General features: G+C 44.3%; 1 protein-coding gene across 1 annotated transcript in view; it reads left to right on the forward strand.

Moving 5' to 3' along the window:
* The window catches only part of LOC119432501 (neprilysin-4-like), a 102,240-nt gene that overhangs the window by 45,636 nt on the left and 34,830 nt on the right, over window positions 1-21,774 (forward strand). The window lies entirely within an intron of this gene.

Genomic DNA, 21,774 nt, shown 5'->3' on the forward strand with positions numbered 1-21,774 from the left:
AGCCGGCGTCTGTAGGCGCGAAATGGCACCTAAATTCCTATTGGTTGCGACGCCACGTCACGTGCGCGTCTCGACGGAGCAGAGCGAGCGAAAGGGAAGGCCTGCTGCCGCACTTGCGCACCAGCTGTTGCGTTAGGGGAGACGGCGTCGCCGCAAAGCCACGTCACCCTCGCTTTCGCTTTCGGAAGTCTGTGTTATCCGCGCGTTTCTTGCCCGCGCAAGCTCTCGCCTACGTTCTAACTTCGCCTAGGTAATCGCTATACAGACATTTATATATAAAAAACGGAATATATATTCAAATGGAAGAAAATTGGCTGAGGTTTAACTCTTGTAAACCTAGTTATCTCGATCGAGAGGTCTGTTCGGCTTTGTTTTCCAAACACTATGCACATGGTGTTTCATTAGTGTACGCTTCCGCGCTTGGTAAGCTTACCTATAACGTGTTAATCCTGGCCTCCCTTTGCTCCGGTGTGTCAGCAGCCAACGTTGTCTTTGCTTAAGATTTCGCAGCCCGCCGTCCAGCTATATCTACTGGATGATTGGATTCAGCCTGTCGCTTGCGCTGAACTACACGCACAGACGGCCAAGCCGGCGCGCCCACCATGGAGATACTGAGCGAACAAGGGCCGGCGAAGCAGCCATTTAACCCTCGCTAGTCACGTGGTCCCGCAGCGGCGAGGCTCCGAGCGAGTGCAGCTGCGACGCCTCTCCGCAGCGGATCACGTGGCGTGACGTCACACCTGCCACACTTGCGCGCCGGTGGCTCAAGGTCATTGCGACGCGATGAATAACCTTGCGAGACATGGCGTAGTCAGTCTCGCTTTTGCTCTAAAACGTGGACGGTGCTGCGTTTTGACCCTACAACCACACGCTAAGAAACCCCGTGTCTTACCAACTGGGCAAATACGCGCCTTCTAGATAGCAGGCCTGTACACTCTGCTTTATGACGTCACGTTACTTGGACCGTAATTTTAATTGCCAAGCCCGGCGTGACGAAAGCCATGGCGTGAAATTCCCCAAGGCTCCTTTGGAAGTGTCCCCATTAGATTCTATGGCAGACGGGCAAGCTAGCAAGATGTCACGGATCAAAGTGTACCGGCCTTGTGCTATCTAGGAGGCGTTGGCCAAGCGCCTCAACGCGGTCGCTTGCCCGCGAGGAGTTCATAACTCGAAGGACCGCTCAGCAACGTTCTATTGGACATTACTGTTTTTGTATTCATAACTCATAAGTGCTTAGGTGTCCTCGGTTTTTTCTTGGGTGTTAGACGACTTGAAATTAGAAAACCTTCCTAGGCATGGATGTGCGGAGCATATGGCCACTTTTATATGCCGGGTCCTGAATTTTGTCTGTTACACGCATGCACTTCATCGGAAATAATAGAGCTCGTCTCATTCCTTCCGTGTTTACGACGAATTGCGAGTGCATTCTGTTTTTTTTTTTTCGAGTTTTTTTTTTTTGTGCGGTCGTAAGTAAATATTCTGAAACTGAACGTGCAATTTCCCCTCATATGTGCTGTGTTCCGTGCACAGGCAACCGAGTGCGAATTTCTTGACTGCGGTCTCAAAACACATCGTCCTTGCTAATGTTTCTTTACTGCCTCGTGCATTCCTCACAAAAAATATTGCTAGCGTGCTGCCCGCAAACACTACAATATCCAAAATAATAGCCGCAAATACGATGCGATCGATGAACCGTGAAGCAAGTAAAATATGGCAGTTGCTCGCGATCTTGCTTCAATCTGCCATTTTTCTCACGTTTAGTGAGGATGTCAAACTGTTATTTGACCCTGAGACACAAATTTTCACCTGACATCCCAAATAAGGACAGCAAGTTTGAATTTTCCGACTACAGGCACAGCGCGACAGCGGATGATATCCCGCGGCGACCACTGCCGAGGGCGCTCTCCCCGAGCTGAAAGTGATAGCAGCGCCACATCGTGAGTGGAAAAGGACAGAGACCGCTTTCTCATGCGATTTCACGTTGAAGTAAGAGGCAGCAGGAAGGTAAATATGTTCGCTTGTGCCCCCGCGGTTGCTCACTCCACCGTTTTGACAGCGAGTTCGCACGGTCATCGAGTGAAATGTGTTCATGTTGCTTGTACGCTCGAGACACTGCTTGTTAATTTAGTTTAAAAATGTTTACAAGGTAGTACGGCTGATAAAACTACGATCCTTACTTCTTACAGCTGTCTACTAATTTGTTATCGCAATCGATGCTTCGCCTTCGCGCGGAACGGCGACTTTTTATGGATAGGGATGTATCTTAAACCGGTATTGTAACTAAGTTGTAGCCGCTAAATAAGACAAAAGCTAGGTTTTAGGACAATAAGCACTTATGTACACAGGAATCTTTATCGTAACAACATTTTGATTTCACTTATTAGACAGTTTTAGTTACACGCACGTAGAGGCTTTGCGTACGTAGAGCTTCTACGTGTAAGCAGTGCGCATGCGCAGAACGTAGCGGCCGCGCGCTGGTCTCACGGACGTACGTGAGATTCGATTTTTTACGTGCGTTTCTTGCGCACGTAGACAGCTTCGCGCGGGGGTTTCGCGAGATCACGAACAAGCGATAGCGTGCTGAGCGCGCGCAGATGGCTTGCATGGAAACACGGCGACAGGATGACTGGTCATCTATTTCATTCCATGTCAACGATGACAGCAGATAACGCTTGCACAACACACTTCCGGGCATTGCGGAGACGATGACCGGCACGCATCAATGCACATCACTGGCTTCGCTGAAATACTCATCTTGAATTGAATTGTTCATATTTCCCGATAGATGTAGCTACGTGGTGCGTCGCGTACGTGTAGCTAAAAGCGTTTCAGATGGCGTGCACGTAAGGTACGTAGACTGTTCACGTTTGCGTACGTGAAGTCTCCACGTACGTGTAACTAAAACTGTCTATTATGTTGTCCTGTCATTCGTACCTTTCAAGATAAACGAGGTCTACCACATCATTAGTGAGACCATTACTTGAAAATGCTGATGCCAATTGGGATGCGCATTCTAAGACGAATATCACCCTTATTGAAAGTGCAGAGAGAAAAGCACATCATTTCATTTATAATGCCTACAACCGAAATACATCTGTAAGTGCACTCTGAATTCAATCAGGCCTTCTAACACTCGACTTACGCCTTAAATTGAATTAATTAAAAATAATTCACACAACTGTTTTTCAAGTGGATATGCATTGAAGTCTCACGCGCTAGGATTTGTGCGAGTAATGTCTGCCTCTTCGAGTAGACCACCTCATGGACTAGAATTGGGCTAGCTCCCCACAGGCAATTCTTTAAAAAGTTTCAAGGCGTTCGCTGAGACACCCTGTATTATTTGGAGGAACTGATATACTGTTGCACGACCAACGGAAAACCATCGGCGTTATTCAGCGCCAAGGGAAATGTTAGATAACGCTAGCTTCACGTTTACTCACCGCTCCACACAGATGAGTCCATACACACAGTAGCTCAACAGGGACACTAGTAGAAAGCTATTGTTGCTAAGTACCACCGCATGGAAACACGTGGGGTGATTCTCGCTGCTGCGCCACCTGCAGAAGACAATTGAAAGTGCCGTGGAAAATTAGCTACATGAGAAAGTACAATGCCCACGTGGCTGATTGCTATTGTGGGGAAGCAATGTCTACGTAGCACAAATAAATGAAGCACCATTTTAGAGGGCTGCTCGTAGGCACCCGTTCCTTTGGCGAGCGTTGGCGTCGATGGCGTCGGCGGCGTAACCGAGTGAACGAGCACAGCGACAGATGAAAGAGCGAACATGGAGCGGGAGATGAAAGATGTGAGCCGCGAACGGCGGATTCCAATGAGAGCGGCCCCTTCAGAGACGTGCGCTAGGGAAACAGCGTCATGCGGACCCGCCCGACCGCTCGATGCGTACTCGTATCTGGTCTCAGCCGGACTAAAGTCCCTAGATTTTTTGCTCAAAGAAAGCAAAAAAAAAATATCTAGGGACTTTAAGCCGGACCGCTAGTTTCGTACTATCGCCTGCTCGCGTCAGCTCTCCCTCGCGTTTGTTTGCTTTGCTTGGTTTGGTAGCGTTCGCACTTGTTCCGATTGTCATTGTTTGCGATTGCTTTGTAATCTGATTGCGTGCGCGACGCGAATTGTGCAGTACTTTCTGGAAGCCACGCGGCACCAGCGATTACTTTGGAACCTTCGACGAGTCACGTATAAAAGCCGACGCGCGTGACACGCATATCAGATTTTCTACGATTGCAGACTCTGCTAGATGTCTTTTTCAAGTTCTTCACCTCAATATGTCACGAAATGAAAACACAAATAGAGCTGCGCTGAAATTTTGCCTTAGGGAGTACCGTAATCTACAGCGAATGTTTGAGGTATTTTCCAGGACCCCCTCAGAAGTACATTGTAGTTGCAGTTATTGAACGTTCCAAACTGGCTATGAGAAGGATTTTGGAATACCTAATGTGATGATATGTTCTGTTTAATGCGGGTAATTCACCAAGAGCGCCGTGAAGATTGCAAGGTAACGTGAGCGATCTTCATTAAGTATTGCTTTGCGATAGGAAAATCGGCTGTAAGGAGGTGTAAAACTATTAGCCGTATTGTAGTCCAAAAGACTTTGCTGAAATAATTGATAAGTACCTATTTAGATGAGCTGAAAAACCTTACCAATATTTAAATTCAATTATCCTCATACGCAGTACCAGGGTACTTCACACTTTTCATCTGGTCATGAAACTTCGCCGAAAGTTTCATATAGGGACAGAAGGTGGCACCAGAAGCGCTGGCGTACGCAGAAGTTCAGTAAATCGGGCCAGTTGTTATTAGTGGGAGATATGAACGCACACATGGACGATTTAGACGGATATACTGATTACAACGGATCTCTAGTGCTGGATCTGTGTGATGAACAGAACCTCATAGTAGTTAACAGGGCGAATAAGTGTCATGGACAGGTAACGTGGCAATGCGGAAACAGGCACTCACGTATCGCCTACGCCTTAGTCTCAGAAATGGTCTACGAACAACTAGACCAAATGATAATAGACGAAAATGGAAAAAAATAGCCTGGGAAGCGATCATAGACGTTTAGCATTAAAGTTTGGGCGAGATACCAACGCAGAACCTGAACCAATAGCCTCAGAATCTTTAAAAATGAATGACGAGTAAATAACAGAGATCGCAAACATCATAGAGAAGAAAATTGAGGCTTTTCCTACAGCATTCTGGGCATATAAGGAACTGGTGGACGTTATGCAGCATGAAATAAGGCAGATACGGCAAAACAATTGTTGGATTGGAAAGAGACAACCACGTAAGTGTTGGAACAAGGAAATAAAACAAGCTATAGAAGAGCGTAAAGGGGCATCTAGGGCTCATCGAGAAGCCAAAAAGTTGGGATTACAAGAAGAAGAGGGGCTCCTTAGATGGAATACATACCGAGAAAAGAAAAGGGTGGCTAGTGAGCTTATGCAAGAAAAAATTAAATGCGCAAGTGAACGTTGGGTGCATAACATTCCCAAAAGCGACAAAGGCACCCCAAAGAGATTTTGGAACCATATAAAAGCACTCGGAGCTCCAACTAAAAACTCGCAAACTGCTATAAGGGATGAAGACGGTAACATCTACGAAAGAGACGATGCGCTGCGGTACATCACCGACGTTATTATAGGGATAACTTCGGCACGAGAAAAAGCGTAGTTCAGACAACAGATCCAGCAACAGCAGAGAGGCCTGACAGATCAAAATTTAGCATACAAAGCTTTCATTGGAAAAAAGGCAGCAGAAAATGTCCATAACAACACGGCAGCAAAAGTGGCGTCGCCACAAATTTAGTTCAAGGGGGGGCTCAGGTTGCAGCGCGGCCTCCTCCTTATAGAATTTGTCGAGGGATCAAATACATGAATAATAACTGCATTGCCAATGCCATTGTATATTAGATGCTGCAAACGAATTATTGAACGCTACGCACTGTCAACTTAAATATGTATTTTTTCATAAAAGAATATATTCGTAGGTCCCAAAAATTGTGGCAGAAATAACTGATATCAATGCTGCCGTGTTTTTTTTTGTCTATTTAATAAGTAAAGAAAATATCACACCAACTTTAGAACTATGTCAGTTCGAAATCAGCAAAGCAGTGCATGTAGCTGATATGAAAAACGTAAAGGTCATGAAATGAATAAGTTGAGGACAAATATTTTGATGAATCTTGTCATTCAAGAACCTTGTATGCATTTTTGCACATATGCAACGGCCAGGAAAAAACTTCAATGACGCTGTCCTTCGTTGCAATAGATTGCGGAGGAGCAGCTGTTACCGGTCGTGTATTGTAATTACACCGAGATTATAGTCGCAACAGTGAGTACAAATAAAAAGGACGAGTTCTGCAAAATAAACATTAGAAATACGAAGATAGAATGGAATATACAAATGCGAAGATGCAACTCGCTAAAGGGCAAAAAAAAAGAAGAGTGGCTGGAAACGCCGGTTTCATTTGGCAGTAGCGACGAGCGCGTCGGAAGCATCCTAATCTGGTTCTGCCTTCATCGCAGGGAACACATACGCAGCCGCACTAGGCGCCAGCATTTCATTCATCCTGCAGCCTGCCGCTGTGAAAACACGGACTATACGCTGGAACCACCTGGTTCAAGAAGGCGGCACCGTCGGCTGCGCAGTGACCTGCTATGTTGGCTTCCACGTGACCTTCTACACTACAAAAGAAGCACCTTCGTCGACTTTGCGGCATTTGGCAGTAGCGACGAGCGCGTCGGAAGCATCCTGATCTGGTTCTGCCTTCATCGCAGGTTGGTGCAAATAACACATTGGTCAATCGCATTATTATAAGTTGCTTGTCGCTGCTGCCAAGTGTTTCGCCAACTTTTGCTGTTTTTCGTTTTGTTCGCAAACTTATCGAGTGTGTTCTTTGGCTGTAGGGGCACACACGTCTAAAAATGACTGGCAAGGAAGTGGCAAAGATGAAAGAGGATTTCAAAGCTGATGTCGCAAAGAGAAGAAACCAAAGCTGATATCAGGCTATTTCGTGAGATGATAGAGCGGGAAATGCGAAATGAAATTCGAGAACTGAAGAGCGAAAGGCAAGGCTTAGTTAAAAGCCACGAGTTTGCACATGACTCCATTAAAGAGCTTGAGGGAAAACTAAACGCGGAAATCGCTAAAAACACAACCTTGCTGCTGAAAACGAGACGCTTCGATCAGTGCACACCAGTCTGGAAAGTAAAGGTGCTTGATTTGGACAAGCGACTTTTTCTGTCCGAACAATACTCAAGAAGGGCCAACCTAGAAATACAGGGAGTCGTCAAAAGTGACAGCGAATCTGTGGTTGACATAGTCTCAAAGAAAGGAAATGCAATCAGTAAGTCAGTTCAAAAATGCGACATCGAATCCTGTCATCGGGTACCAACCCGAAAGGGAGATAAGTCGAATATTATAGTTCAGTTCTGGTCTCGAGCCAAACGGGACGCTGTCCTCCAGAAAGCCAAGAAGATGAGGCTGAAAAACACTGACATTGGACTGGAAAATCCTGATCCTGTATACGTAAATGAGCACCTCTGCCCGGCACAAAAGAAACTGCTCGCTTTCACTGTTAAAAAACGTATGAGCATCAATGGAAGTCTGTGTGGTCACAGAATAGAAATATTTTCATGAGGCCATCCGATGGCTCGGAGGTTGTACCGATAACCAGCGAGAGAGACCTTATCAAGCTTTTCTCGTCGGCAAGCAGTCCTGCGTCGGCAAGCTGACCTTTCACGAACTAGCCCTACCACAACAGGTGAAGCTAAAAGACCCAAACTGTGAAACCGCTTTGCACCTTAATGCCCGCTCGGTAAGCAACAAGCAAGACGAAATCGTTCTGCTTCTAAAACAATTCTCTTTCGAATTTACGGTTTTAATGCTCACTGAAACGTGGTATCAAACTGATAGCAAGATGCTAGAGCTGCCTGGTTACGAAATATTTTTTCTTAACAGACCTAACAAACGTGGTGGCGGTGTCGCTATCTATACTCTCGCGTGCAAAAGGTCTCACATTGTGCCTAATCTTAGTGACGTTACCGATGATTATGACGTTCTAACACTATAAAATCGAAATCAAATCATTTCAGTGGTATACCGCCCCCCCCCCCCAAATGGTAACAAAAAAGTTTCACGGAATATTTCGAGCAGATTCTAGAATATTTGTCACTAAATAAACGTTCGCTTTTGTGCAGTGGTGATTTTAATATCAATATTCTTGACCATAACGCTACTGTACATGATTTCAACATGAAGATTGTCTCCTGTGGCTTTGTGAACTTAATAGAAACAGCAACACGTGTTACATGCGCTACTGCGTCGGCACTAGATCTAATAATTACGAATATTGAAACGAGTGTGTTCTGTTCTGGTACAATCGCTTCTGATGTGAGCGATCACTGTCCGGTATTTGTCGTCTTTCGGAATGAGCATGCTAAGCGAAACAATGCGAAAGAGTCTATTCCTGTGCAGCGAATAACAGATGCCTCTTTGGAAGCATTTAAGCACGACATTATGAACTTCGATTGGTCCTGTGAGCTGCGGAAAACTGATGTCAATGATGCGTACGACCTTTTTTTCGCCATTTCCTTCGTTTCTATTCGAAGCACTTTCCACTCGAAACGTGCACGAAAAAAAAAAAAACGAAAAAGATAAGAAAAACGTAGGTAACAAGAGAACTGTTCAAAATGATAAAGGACAAAAATCGTCTTTATCAAACGTTCCTTCGAACACGTGCAGAGGATACGCTTCTTCACTTTAAAAAGTTAAGAAACCGATTAAACTCTGAGCTACGGAAAGCTAAAGCATCATATTATCAGGAGCTCTTTTCTAGCGTCAGTTCAAGGAGACCAGATATTGCCTGGAAAGCTTTAAACGATGTCCTAGGTCGCCATGCGAATAACTTGTCACAAAATCTATGCCAGTAAATGGCAACGAAATAAAAGGGCGGGCACTAGCAGAATATTTTAACAAACATTTTATTAATAACATTTCTTCATCTCAAGACCTTAGGGACACTACAATCTCCACTTATCCTAGTCAGCTTAGTCAGACTATATATTTTTGAGCCTACTGATGTAAATTGAAGTTTATAACGTGTACATGGGAATTAGCAACAGTAAAGCCTTAGATATCAACGGCATGCAGATAAAACCATTGAAATACGTGTTGCCTATATTTTGTCCCTTGATTTCACACATCTACAATCTTGCATTTGAGCGCGCGGTTTTTCCCAACGCAATGAAAACTGCAAAAGTATCCGTCATTTTTAAAGGGGGCGACCGACATGTACCAGCAAATTATAGGCCGATTTCAGTACTGCCTGTGTTTTCCAAAGGTCTGGAAAAAGTCATTTCTTCAAGAATAAGTAAGTTTTTTTGACAAACAAAAGTACTATCTGAGTCACAATTTGGTTTCCGTACAGGTAAATCTACAGAAACAGTGTTAATTAATGATCAAGGAAATTATTTTGAGCAATATTAATGAGAACTTGCATACGGTGGGGCTTTTCCTTGATTTTAGTAAAGCTTTTGACTGCTTAAATTATATGATTCTTGTTAACGAACTTAAAATGTATGGAATCCGTGGTAAACCACTCGCATTGCTTGAAGGATATCTCCAAAACAGAAGCCAGTCGGTGTCTTTAGATAATGAACTTTCATCCCTTTTCCCTATCAGTTGTGGTGTCCCACAAGGGAGCGTATTGAGATCCCTTTTGTTCAATACGTACATAAATGATGATTGTAAGTATAGATCCTTCCGTTCATTTTTTGATATACGCGGATGATAGCACACTACTTCTTTCAGGCCCTAACCTTAATGATTTAATGGTGAAATGTAATGACCTACTAATTAAATTGTCTAGGTGGTCAAGGATGAATAAGTTAAAAATAAATCCTACAAAGTCCAAGGCTATAATATTTCGCAGCAAGAAATAAGCCGATAATACCGCACTGCATGCTTCACTTTGAAGGTCACCAAATAGATATAGTTGAAGTGCACAAGATTCTTGGTGTATCTATTTCGTGTTATTTAAACTGGGATGCCCACACTGACCTTGTCTGCAAGAAGCTCTCTTCCGTGTGCGGGGCTCTGTCGCGATGTCTTGAAACTTTACCTTTGAAATGTAAATTACAAGTTTATTACGCACTTTTTTTCTCACCTTAACTACTGCTGTTTAGTATGGACCACAGTCACCAAAACAAACATAAATAAAGTTCTCGTATTGCAAAAGAAAATTGTTCGAATAATCGCCAATGTTGATAATACAACTACCTCGAAGTATGCATTTGAAGCACATAACATTGTCCCAGTCAATCATTTGTATAACTTTAAGTTGTTACAAAAAACTGCCGATCCGGGCAGCATTGCATGTGTAGCGTGCGTTGGAAAATGTGGCCCGACTATTACTAACTGAATGAACAAGCATGGTGAGAGCGCGCACAAACAAACATGAATAGACCACACTGAATGACTGCAGACAACGACTGTCAAAACGCTGGCAGCAAGCGCATATATACGCCGCAGCGGCGAAGGCACGTGCGGTCTATCGCTTCAACGGAAACTGAGCGGCGAATGTACGGCGCATAAAGGTCAGAGCCGTGGGGAGATAAGAGACGGTGCGGGTGAGACGAGCGCGGTTGTTGGCAGTGCAGAAGTGCGCCCCCCCCCCCCCCCCCTAGCTCCCTCCGGCGCTGGCTTCCCGCTTCCTTGCTTGCGCGTGGGAGAGATAAGAGACTGTGCGGACGAGCGACGAGCGCGGTTGTTGGCAGAGAAGTGCCCCCCCCCCCCCCCCCTGCTCCCTCCGGCGCTGGCTTTCCGCTTCCTTGCTTGCGCGTGGGAGATTAAGTGCGTTCGCTCTCCGTGGTAGCGCGCGTCCCCGCACGCTTCCGCTGGGGCATACGGCGCGCGGTGAAGATTTTATCTATACGGAACCTCACGGTGACGGCGACGGCGACGACGACGGCGACGACGACGCCAACGGCAGAAATCCGGTTGAAGTGTCCATATAATTGCTATCGCAATAAAATGTATTTTTCGACGCCATCGATTGCCGATTTTTATTCTACTCTCGCATCTTTGGACGTGCGTCGTGCTAACATAAACACAAGAACTACTAATACATGGAATATACCAAGTTTTCGCACTAATTATAAATTACAAATGTTGTGTTATAACCTGTCCCGTGTTCTAAACAGGTATAAACATACAATAGGATATAACGAAGCTGCTGCGGAAATATTTCGTTGAAATGTGATTTTATGTCCTCGCTTGCCGATGTGGCATGTTTTGCTTGATTATTACTATTATTATTTCTGAACATATGTATGACCATTTCAGTGTTTCGATTTTCGATTTTATTGTTCGAATTTTGTGCAAAGATTATTAGACTCTCTATGCATAAATGATGAATGTTCTCTTTATTGAATGTGACTATTGTATGTGTGTTTGTTGAAGATTTCCTGTACCACTCGTGTGCTACTGCTTGTAGGGGTTTTCTGGACACAGTCAAGCTGCGCAGGCAGCTTTTTGCCAGAAAAGCCTCCAGTTGAACCTGGAAAGTAAAGTTATACTTATATAAAGTTCACTGCTTGTATACACAAAACCTTGCAACAAGATATTTAGATATACGTCTAATGCTCCAATAAATCTACGTATTTAAGCAAACTTCACTGTATATAATGCGTCAAACAAGAGAAATAAACATGTTGCGAAGTCACAGATAGTAAACTTTGCGCACAGAAACACACACGATCAAGTCAAGAACAAAACTATGATCGCAAAAATCGTGATATGTACTCGGGCCATGCAGCTGTCGCGACAGCGCCATGTGGGTAGAATAATACAGGAATAATGCAGAAATCAGTACGAAAATGTGTAATTTAACTGCCTGCACAGCGGCAACAATTATTCTGTACCCAAAATTAAAGGATGGCATTGCTTCGTTTCAAAAAAAAAACAATAAGAGCAGGTAGCTAAAAAGGAAACAAAAAGGACAAACGAAAGCTACAGATGATGCGGCAAGTTGAACTACCCAATATCCGAGTGTGTTCTTGGCAAACGCTGCGTGGGCCGGGCTTACAATGAGCAAGGTCGGTCAAAATTGGTTATTGATGTCCTCGTAATTTTCGTATTCGCATGATAATTTTGATCATGATGCTAACTGCTAGAATAAACGGCTAAAATTTCTTCGGTTTCAAAAGCTAACGAATCGTCATACGTTTTCATAATTACGAGCTTGTGGACCTGAAGGAACAGAGCTTTTTACATGCATTGATTTTTGCTGCTTCGCTATCTAAAGGACAAACTTCTCTCGGCGGGGAAGTTGAGCGAAGTGGTCAATGACTTCGGACACGTTGATGCCGACGTCTCTGTGGGTGTATAGAAGCGCCAGCCTAACCATGCGTTCCACAGACATTGTAGAGCGCAAGTAGTTTTTAGTAAACTCTTGTTAAAAGTATTCTCTCTGCGCTGGCAGTGGTCACTGGAAGGATGACTACAATCTGCAGCAGTTTGTACACATTTACATAGAACTTGCAGTCGAAATGAGAGAGGGCACCTATTCCGGTGCTAAAACCTAAAACACTCCCTCGATGTCGTTGGCATCCTTGTTTAGGTACCTTGCACAAAGAGTAGGCTGTTCGATTACAGCGATGTCCGTCGTTTCGTCAGGAAGTATGGAGAAGCAGCCTGCTTTTGCAACTAGGCTTTCTTTGATACTTTCACCACAAATTTCTATAATTTGGTTTTGTGCATCTGGGCTTAAATACGAGGGATTACTGGGGCAGCTTTCCAAATGGTTCTTCAGATATGTATCTCCACAATCACCTCGCATGCGAAGACGCGCTCTGAAAATACCTGTATTTTCAGCGGTGGCTATGATTAAATACATAGGGCCACTGTCCCTGTGGCCACGAAGAGCCATACCTTGTCACCCGCAAAAAGAATTTCCTCAACAATAGGCCATTTACTTTCTTCTGTTTTCTCATATTTTACTTTGCTGCCCTGGTCCAGCAGATCGATCACATTGGGCACGCTTCCTGAAAATTTTTGGAGAAAATTATCAGCTGCTAGCTCACAGTCAAGGTGATATTAAGTATTTTCGTGTGTGTGAAAGATTGCGAGCGCGTGCTTTCATTTCTGGAACGGCTTGGACACGAGGGCTCCAGTGCACGCATGTTGGCCCAAGTTTATAAGAGCATTAACACCATAAAGTTCCAGAATTGAAAATCATTTAAAGCACGCCTTTGGAATTGTCAGTGCACCTTTCGCGTCAAAAGTTTATGAGAACTTTATACCCATAAAGTTTCTTAATTGGAATCCATGCGCTCCGTAGATTCCGCGGCCGCTGCGAGATGCCGCAACGCGCCCGCTCGCTATCGAAAAGCCCTTGAAAGTTTGTGCTCGGATGGGGCTCCTTGCGTTACGTGACTCCAGGTGCAAGGGTGTTGCCATGAAATCCAGCCCGAGTGCTAACATATGGGGCAGAAACTTCAAGGTTAACAAAGAAGCTCGAGAACAAGTTAAGGACCGCTCAAAGAGCGATGGAACGAAATATGGTAGGCGTAACGTTAACAGACAGGAAGAGAGCGGTGTGGATCAGAGATCATACGGGCATAGTAGATATTCTTACTGACATTAAGAGAAATAAATGGTGCTGAGTATGCCATTTAATGGCGTGGGGTGAATAACCGGTGGACCATTTTAGACTTACAGAATGGGTGCCAAGAGAAGGGAAGCGCAATCGAGGACGGCCGAAAACTAGGTGGGGTGATGAAATTAGGATTTGCAGGTGGAAATTGGAATCATCTAGTGCAAGACGAGGGTAATTGGAGATCGCAGGGAGAGGCCTTCGTTCTGCAGTGGAAAAATAGGCTGATGATGATAATGCTGATGATGATGAACACCGCTTCTGCAGAACCCATTGAAGTACTTTTTGCGGCAAAGTATTTCTGCAATAGCCCATTTTAACTTCAAATGCATTTCACCACTTCAATAAAAAGTGGTCCAGGGCCCCCTTAAAGACGGCGATGCGATTGTGCTCTTCGTACCAAAGATGGCTCCCCATCTTGTTTGCGTCGATAATTGTAAATATTGCATTTTTGATACTTCATATCCTGTTTTTCTTATTAAGTGACTAAACCGTCTCAACCTTTCTTCTTTAACGTTTCTTCATTTGTCCTCTAGGTTGCGCATTCCAGAAGAGCCGCCGTTTCATGCTACGTGTTTATCTCGGTGTTTGGTATGCCGCTTTTATCATCCTTATCCATTCTACTCAGAAGTTTTAAGAGTCAAACATTAAAAGCGTTCCACTTCTATAACGCATGCGATTCAGTCACCATGTTTAGAGCACTTTTCCTTATTTAGGCTCGGCTTCGATCTTCCGAGAGTTTGCACAAAAACATCATAAATCCTGCCACATCCACCTATATTGCCATGTCCGTTGTTCCGAAGTTTAATACTTTTTACGGAAGCCACATCCCAGCTATAGTTTACTACATGCTCCTGTGTCTCCGATTCGCCCACGAAATATATTGCCTAAAGAAAGAAAAGCTTCCCTGTAATAATAAACGTGTAATTCCCGAATTGGGATCTTATGTAATATCGTATGGCATTCTTCTGTTCTCATTACTTCTAGGAGAAGCTATGCAAGTCCAAAGTTTTCCAGCACTGGGGTTTTTGTTAGCATGGGTATGCTTTGTTGTTTCAAATACAACGAGCACTACTGGACAGAAAGGCAAGTTCACAAAACGTTTTCACCGTATTCGCCTGAAGCCACTAGTGACAATTCCCGCAGTCATCCTATGCTAGACATTATTGTGCATTAGGTCACGCAATGTGCAGTAAAACTTGTCAAATGATGAGAACTGATATTTGTGTCATAGAAATAAGATAATTTGCAGGCGTAAAATGAAGTCGGCTGTAGATTGTTGAGGAAGAGTTTCGTTGTTCAGAGGGCAGTAGCAGGCCCATGCTGATTCAGATATTTGGTGTCCCCTGTAAACCAGGCACTTAGCTAATAGACTTATTGAAGTAACTCATACCTCGTAGTAAACACTATCAGTAGCCTAATTTTGAATACCCAAGAAAGGAAAAACAATCTAACTTTTCCATAGTATAGATGCAAGGACGGGAACTTGAAATTGTAGATGTAAAGTGTGGGTGGTGTATGAACAGTCTAGACCTACCAATCTGAAGATCCATGCAGCAACTGTAAGATAATTTTGCTGTCGTTTAGAAATGTAGCAGCTCCACATCTGCTCCACAGGGATAGATATTGCGGCTCATACGCTTTGAATTCCGGGCAAGCCATAGCACATGTATTTTAACGTTAGCAAAATCTTTATAATTCCCCTCTGACATGTATAATAATACCTGGTCATTTAGCTGTACTACTCAGAGACAGGCATCACTGGTGCAAGAAATAAAAATGCATATTTGGCATTTTGACAATATTTACCGAATTCACTTTTCATTTAATTACTTTAGGCACACTATTTTAATTGACGAATTCAAGACACTAAATTCTCCAGGCAGATCTGTTGCAACTAAGTTTGCAAGTAGGACCAGCTTTGAGATAATTACTCTCAAACGTGCTGTAAAAATGTACTGTTGCACAGACTTTTTAGCAAAATTACTTTTTATGCATTGAAGCTAGAGAGTAGTTCGGACAGCAATGTACTTCATCGAAAATTTTGGGAACGCAGGTCTGAAAACTCGTGTCACCCTCAGCATTTGTTCGAAGTGTATTTGGCTAACGAATTTACCGGCCGGAACTCGTCAATTAAAATATGTGCCTATCGGTGGGTCTCCGCCCTTTACGATCCCAGCTCTGTTCTTTACCTTCTGCAGGAGAGATTAGGCCACCACACCAACAAAAAACTCAGGTAATCCCGCTGCCAGAAGGCGACCAATCCGATATTCGAAGCTATGCTGCATTGTATGCGAGGACGACTTTGGGAGCGCAGCATCCAGGCACTGAAACGCGATGCCCTTTTTACTATTTTATAGTGGGCAGAGTCAAAAGACAAAAGGACCCTTCTTGACCCGTGTATCTGACTTCTTGTTTTCTTTTGCACTTCGAAAAATATTGCAGCTGGACCATGGACACTCCGTCGACAAAATCAGTTTTACAGCGAAGCTGTTAAGTGCTTACCTTTCGGTAGTCGCGTCCGGCAATAGAAAAAAAACTCTCATTGGCCGTATGCTATATGTGCGAGTGAAAGCGCGCGAGGGCAAGGGACGCGTGCGAGAGCAAACGCGACTTCCCAGTGGAAGGGGAGCGGTGGGCGAGGAGGGCATCGAGGCACTGTTGACTGTGCGTGTGGGTTCCCGCTCACAGAAACATGCACATTTTCTCTTTTCCTCAACCTCTACTACTACTACTAAAGCTTCCCGCTCTCCACTGCGACGCATGCGCGCAGCCCTGCCGGCCTCTGCCGCCGACTCCTCTCTGGGATCTCGCCCACCTCTCCCCTAACAGTGTCAACAATGGCGTTTAGCTGTTCGTCACGTAGCCAGCGTTTTGACAGCGCTTGTGTGCGGTCGCACAAACAACGCGCACAACTGTTGTCGATGGCGGCGGCGTTTTGCCCGCGTTCGTACCGAACGCGCGCGGCGTTGGTGACGTGTTCATGAAGAACGTGCCAACCTTTGCCGTACACCCTATGGTGGTGTACCGTAGTGACCATAAGGTCATGGTCCCTGTGGTCACTAAATAAATGAAAACCTCCGGATCATATATATTTCTCATTCTTGAATAGTTCAAAAAATCAATTACACCATCACGTCTTAATAGTCAGAATTGGAAATACATAATTCCCACCATAGCACAGCTTCGCTGGTCTTCCATTTCCACCCCAGTGGAAGGGCTGACAGTTTTTTATACAGGGGTTCAGTACTGCGTTCAATTTTAGACCACAGCATTTTGATGAAAATATATTTTTCTTACTGAGGTCATCCTCAGCAAAAAAAAAGAACACACAACTAACATTCGTAGAATCTTGCGGCAATGTCCGTTAGGTATTAGGCATTAAATTCGCCATCAATATAATTTCTGCAGCTTAGACTGCCAGTCAATGTTTATCAGCCAGGGCTACCTGGCGCATTCAATGCAGCAATGCCTGGAAAAGTTCACTAGCGGAGCTCTGGAATGAAGAATCATAAACCTAGTGACATCTTTATATCAAAATTACGTTTCATTATTTTATTAATTCATTTTCATTACGGATGTCAACCTAAGCTCATGGCAAAGCGGACACTCGTCAGATCTGCTGTGTGCAACTACTTTCACATTGCCCTAAATTCGTTTCGGCGTTCCTGGTGACTGGAGCAGTGAAATACACTGTAACTGAGACCCTGTCAAACACCATGAATTTTCCTCTTGTGCGAAGCGCGAGGGGGCCCTATGGCCCTAACGCCGGCTCTAACCACAAAAAAAAAGTGTAGCTTGCACTGGAGGCGCAATGGTAAGGAGACGGCGGAGCAGATGGGCACCTAGCTAGTACTGGCTTTTGGGTTAGGCTAAGCACTACCAAGTCCACCCCATCATTTTCTAGAATTTATGGAGTATTGATTCGATTAGCTATTGATTGGCTATCGATTGGCTATCGCAAGATATTGGCCACGTATTTGGGCTAGGCTAAGCACTACCGAGTCATCCCCAGCATATTCCGGAATTTATTGATTATTGATCGACTATCGATTAGCTATTGATTGGCTATTGATTGGCTATCGCAAGGTATTGGCCACGTATTTGGGCTAGGCAAAGCACACCAAGTCATACCCAGCATTTTCCGGAATTTATTCATTATCGATAGATTATCGATTGGCTATTGACAGCTTTCGATTGGCTAACGATGACTGGCCAAGCTTAAGTAGTCCAACCATGCTTAGCTAGACTTAGCCAGGCTCAGCTTCGCTGGTTCACAGGCGTATGTACCATTACGCTTGGACCCTTTCTTCACTACCACCAGGATCGGCCCACATTTTCTGTACACGACCCACGACTTACGGCCGGCTTAAACAGCACCGCTGTTAAAACAGCACGTGAGCGGCTCAGACCCTAAGTGTGAACACATATCTCAGCACAGTTATGTTGAAATGAACATTCGCCGGTACTTTCCCTGTCTCTTTTTTTTTCGCTCTTCGCACATCCAAGCTCTCGCGCGGATCGCGAGCCGATCACATAATTTGCGTACACTCCACTCCTGTCTCATAAATCGCGGAATACGTAGGGGTACGCCACCCACGTCATTAACGCAAAGTCGGAGCGAACGCTGCTCTAGGTATTTGCGCTTCGCAGAAACGATAATTCCGGCGCTTGTTTTAACCCGCGAGAGGATCACGTTATTCGCGCACCTACCATGGGTGGTGAAACGACCACCCTGCACCGCGTGGCGTTTAAATGAACGCTCGCTGGTAGTCTGCCGTCTTTGCACGAAGATTGGAATATTCCTGAGTGCTGCGCGTGTCCGTCTCACAATATCATGTGCTTTGTCGAACCTTAGCTCCAAAGTTCTTACCACATCCGAAATGGTCAGCAGACTTTCGAAGCCCCGCTAGAAATTTAACGTCCTTGTAGTGAAAAGACACAAGCAAGCTATATGATAACTTTCGGAGTTTATAGGAAGTATATGGACCGTATATAGGAAGTATATAGGACCATAGCAGAAATAATTTTTACCACAATGTTGTTTCATTTTTATGATCCACTTCCTCTTTGCGCGACCATGCCTTTGCAATGTGGCCTGTTTTCTCTCTTTAGGAACTTACAATGTTTGTGAGAATGCTGTCTGCATCCAGCGAGGTAACGTATGTTTCCCTATTGACATTTTTGGGCACGGTTAAGATCGTCCAGGCTATCGAACGTACATCACTAACAATATCAGATTTTTTTCATGCCTTCCCCACCTAGGTGTCGCTGATGTTAATGTCCTTGGGAATACGTTTCATAATACAACACGTCTGACATCGGCGGACTATTCCTATTGTTAGAAAGCATGACGTATCTAACTTCTAACTAGACAATGTGCGTCCATTAAGATTCATCGACTGATACCTCCGGGTGATCTTTACGCAGTCACTGCTGCATATATGAGTGACATTTCAGTTAAATTCAGACTATTGGCGGTGGAGGGCTCGTAGAATTATTGCCAAAAGATTTGCGATTTACTTCTCCGCAGTCGTGACTGATATTACCTTGAGTTGATATGAGTCAGTAAGCCAGAAAACAACGTTCACAATGACCTGATCAACGACATACTATTTGGCTAATGCTTGTATTTTTACGTTGGTTACCAGAACAAATAAAAAAAAACACCGCAACTTGCACTACAGTCACGCAATAATGAAACGACAAATTTAGATTTGTAAAGACTTTTACACATGACGTGTATTTTATATCCTTGGACGCAGCCGCGCTTATCACTGAGTATCTGGATAACTCCGCTGACCCATGCACTGACTTTTACTCCTATGCCTGCGGCGGATGGATGTCAAACCACAAGCTACCAGAGAGCAAATCGAAGACGGGCAGCTTCTTCATCCTAGACGACGAACTCAAGGAGACACTTCGAGGTATGACCTCTGGTTGTTATACCATATTTCACGAAAAGCCAGAGCAGGTGTACGCAATGTTGCCATTTTTAGGGGAGATAACTTTTATGGTGCGACCAACTGGGGAGATAACTTTTCTGCCGCGAGCAACCCACACATTATGGCGAACAGTAGGACAAACTGAAAACGATACCTTCAAAACAATCCCACTAAACGTGTCCCCATCCTGTCCCCCACCCCCTCCCCTCTTTTCTCTGCTTAGAATGTGTGGCTTCTATTCCAACTTGCCTGCTGTTAGCACATCGGGCAGACATGCAACCATCAGCATCTGTTGGGCTAACGCACGATCAAAGCAGCCAGCACTTATCACAGATTGCAAGGAATTAAGATAAATAATAAGCTTTTTCTTGTGCTCGGGAGCTTCCTGAAACAGGACATGCACAACGAGATGTGCTGGATGTGCAGCGAAATGATTACTCCGTCAACACGCAAGGGAACACGGAAAAAAGCATGCCCTTTAGAATCGCACAATTGTGGTCTTAATTTCATTATTTATACATAACATTCCCATGACTCCCACGTTTACCCTTTAACTGGCAGTTCAACAGTATTGTTGGCCTACCAAAAACTTCTGCAGGAACAAGACAAGTGGAGATATTATTCTGTGCGTTTTCATTTACCCTAATTTAGTTACCCTGCTCTACAGTGGTCTTCACAAAAAAAAAACCCAGCACCAGCAGATGTTTTAATGAAAAAAACCTGCAGGATTTGCCGCTCTCTTCTAAGCGTGCGTGGTGGTTACATTCTCCCCACTGTGAACATTGTTCCTTTTGTGCCAGGAAGCTGTTCCGTTTTATCTGCACAGAAGTGCGTCTCAACCACACACAATGACCTTGTCAAACTGTTTTTGCTGTCAGATATCCAAAGAAGGGTGCATGATGACAGAAGAAAATTGTTGAACTGCCAGTGAACTGTTCAGGCACGTTTTTGATTCTGTGCACCAGACGTGCTGCCTTCCGTGGCCTTTGTGAAATGCGGTAAACTATTTTTTACAGAATATTACATTTACAGGAAAAAGACAGGGTCGACTGCACATTTCAAGCGCGTTACAAGCGAATACAAAATAAGCTGGGGCAGCTGACACACACATTGTCATGCAAACGTTGGTTTCCGAGCTCTTTAAATAGTGAATAGGATATTTATTTCTCTGTCTCGCTGCGAACAAAATGTAATTCTGCGGTATATTGAGAAGGCAGCGAGACGCAGATCGAGAACTCCGTTATGCCAGAGTGAAAGCAATTGCAACCATTTACAACCTGCTGTTGAAATTCCTCGCGATCCTCGTGTCAATAAACTAGTGATCGGCGATCAGCGCACGATGTTGCTGACTTTCGCGTCACCTATGGATAACGAAGAAACTAAAGACATCATTTATTGAATAAAGGACCAAAGATCTTTGCGGATTCTCTGAACAAAGCCAAAGAGAGCATCTGAAGTCAGGGCAATTTGTTTTGTCATATGAATCATCTCAAACACTGCCGGCTTGGCTTTGCTGCTATATATAGTGTTGCACTGCCAAGCACAAGCTGGAGTAATCAAATCCTGTCTGCAGCGGCCGCATTTCCATGGGGGTGACATGCAAAGACACCCATGTCCTGTGCATTGGGGGCACTTTGAATACCTCCAGGTCATCAAAATCATTCTGGGGTCCCTCACTGTAGCCATGTAGGTAAGGGAGACTGGTATGTATATCACCGAGCAGAAGAATCGAGTTCGGAGACAGAGAACAATAATAATTAGATGGAGTTCATGCGGCTCTGCACCGTCCGTGGACACGGACGGCGCAGAACCGCATGAATATATATCATAGTAAGCCAACAAACATTGACAACAAGGAGAACATACATAGGGGAAATTACTTGTACTTATTAATTGAATTAAAGAAATTATAATTAATGAAAATGGACGTGGCTTCGCTCCAACGTGCGGCTAGTTGATTTTTCATCCATTTTCATTTTCATTAATTGATCATTTATTTAAGTCAATTAGTAAGCACAAGTAATTTCCCCTATGTTCTCCTTGTTGTCAATGTTTGTTGGCTTCATAGGATATGATTAATAAAAATCGGGCCCCTCGGTTCCCTTTCTTCTCGTATATATATATATATATATATATATATATATACATATTCCG

Source organism: Dermacentor silvarum, chromosome 11 (genome assembly GCF_013339745.2).
Source record: "Dermacentor silvarum isolate Dsil-2018 chromosome 11, BIME_Dsil_1.4, whole genome shotgun sequence".
NCBI classification, from domain to species: Eukaryota; Metazoa; Arthropoda; class Arachnida; order Ixodida; family Ixodidae; genus Dermacentor; species Dermacentor silvarum.